This window comes from Apium graveolens, chromosome 7 (genome assembly GCF_009905375.1).
Source record: "Apium graveolens cultivar Ventura chromosome 7, ASM990537v1, whole genome shotgun sequence".
In the NCBI taxonomy this organism is placed as follows: domain Eukaryota; kingdom Viridiplantae; phylum Streptophyta; class Magnoliopsida; order Apiales; family Apiaceae; genus Apium; species Apium graveolens.
The window spans coordinates 25,436,408-25,438,554 of NC_133653.1; the positions used below are offsets into that span (position 1 = coordinate 25,436,408).

Sequence of the window (2,147 nt, forward strand, 5' to 3'; positions counted from 1 at the left end):
ACAACAGCTTAAGTTCCTCAAAATCAGCACTAGTAGGTGCAGCTGCACTTCCCTGTTGAGGATATGATTGCCTTGTAGCATACTGCTGTGGTTGCTGGAATCCAGGTGGGTTAAACTGTTTACTCACTCCATGCTGATATGGTGGCTGAATAGCATTCTGATTATTCCCCCAGCTGAAATTTGGATGATTTCTGTTGTTAGGATGATAGGTCGCTGGCACAGGCTGCTGTTGTCGCTGATAATTATTCATATACTGAACAGATTCGTTGACAAGAGAACACTGATCCGTAGCATGAGAACCTGCACAAAGCTCACAAACCATAGCTATTTGATTAACTCCATACGTAGCCAAAGAATCAACCTTTATTGATAGCGCTTGGAGCTGGGCTGCAATAGCGGTGGCTGCATCAACTTCCAGAATTCCTGCTACCTTGCCTGATGTCATCCTCTGAGTTGGGTTCTGATGCTCATTTGCAGCCATCGTCTCGATAAGATTGTACGCCTCAGTATAGCTTTTAGCCCATAAGGCGCCTCCAGCTGCTGCATCGAGCATGGGCCGAGATTGGGCCCCCAAACCATTATAAAAACCAGTGATTACCATCCAATCCGGCATTCCATGATGTGGACATTTTCTCAACATTTCCTTATAGCGTTCCCAAGCCTCGCACATAGATTCTGTAGGTTGCTGCGCAAACTGAGTAAGAGCACTCCTCATAGCAGCAGTCTTTGCCATTGGATAAAACTTCACCAGAAACTTTTGCGCAAGATCTTGCCACGTAGTGATGGACCCAGCTGGTTCAGAATGTAACCAGTCTTTAGCCTTATCCCTCAGTGAGAATGGGAAAAGCCTCAACTTGATAGCCTCATCAGTCACGCCATTATACTTAAAAGTGCTGCAGATCTCGACAAAATTCCTTATGTGCATATTGGGGTCTTCAGTTGCCGCTCCTCCAAAAGAAACAGAATTCTGCACCATCTGAATAGTGCCCGGCTTGATTTTAAAGGTGTTAGCTTGAATAGCCGGATGAAGGATGCTTGACTGAATGTCATCAATTTTAGGCCGAGAAAAATCCATAAGAGCTGGATCAGCTTGAACAATACGATCTCCCATGTTTACTGGTTCTTTCTGCTCAGTTCCTGAATCCGAATCCTCAAAATCTAACTTCTCCGGTGTATCAAGAACTTCGTCTTTCTCTTCAGCTGTATCTAAGGTCCTCTTGCGAGCACGAGAACGAATTTGCATAAACGCTTGCTAAAGTACCTGAAACACAACCGAAAAGAGTAAGTAACTACTATGTCCTAATCACTGAGTCCTAATGACCAATGATGGTAAGTACATAAACTAAACAAATACGCCGAGTCCCCGGCAGTGGCGCCAAAAACTTGTTAGGGCGAAATCACGCACTAATATTCACGCAAGTATACGCGTTCGCAAGTAATATAGAATACTTTCTAGTTCGTTCCCTCAGAGACTCAGACTAATTTATTGTCTAATTTAACTCACTCACCAATGTATGACTACTTCTCAATGTTAAGATAATAACACTTAAAATTGTTAATTAAATATTAACTATAATTAACTACTTAATTAACCACTTAACTAACACTTCAATTTATCAATAATAAAACACTCATGAGATCACAACTTCATTATTACTTCATTCTATAGCCATAGTTATTACCTTTAGCATGTGACAGTGATGATATTAATCAAATAACACGAAACTGATAAAAGCCAACTTTCATTGTACTAATACCATTCTACCAAATATCCACAATTAAGATAGAAGTTGAATAGTCATCAATTATGTTGAGTTCCTATATGTCTACAGAAATTGACAACACAACGATTTAAGCACAAGTTATTCCTTTTTGATTACATAGGGCAAATAAAACTGTTAGAGTTACCCACTAATCATGCACAATGTACATGAACCTATGCTAGCATGGCAAGTTCTAAATCTCAAGATCCACCGTCGCTTCACAAGAGATTAACACCCTATCTTATATGTTCGCGACGCACATAAGACGAATACGCACAACCAATACTAGATATCATGCAATCATCACATACTAAAGTATTAGACAATTAACTAAAGAATTCCATAATAAATCCGTTGCAACCCCATGATCATGATTAGCCCATA

General features: G+C 40.3%; 1 non-coding gene across 1 annotated transcript; it reads left to right on the forward strand.

Moving 5' to 3' along the window:
• The first annotated feature begins 611 nt into the window (after positions 1-611).
• LOC141675704 (small nucleolar RNA R71) lies at positions 612-718 on the forward strand. Its single transcript, XR_012556344.1, has one exon. It is a non-coding gene; the product is annotated as a small nucleolar RNA R71 (small nucleolar RNA).
• Positions 719-2,147: the final 1,429 nt, after the last annotated feature.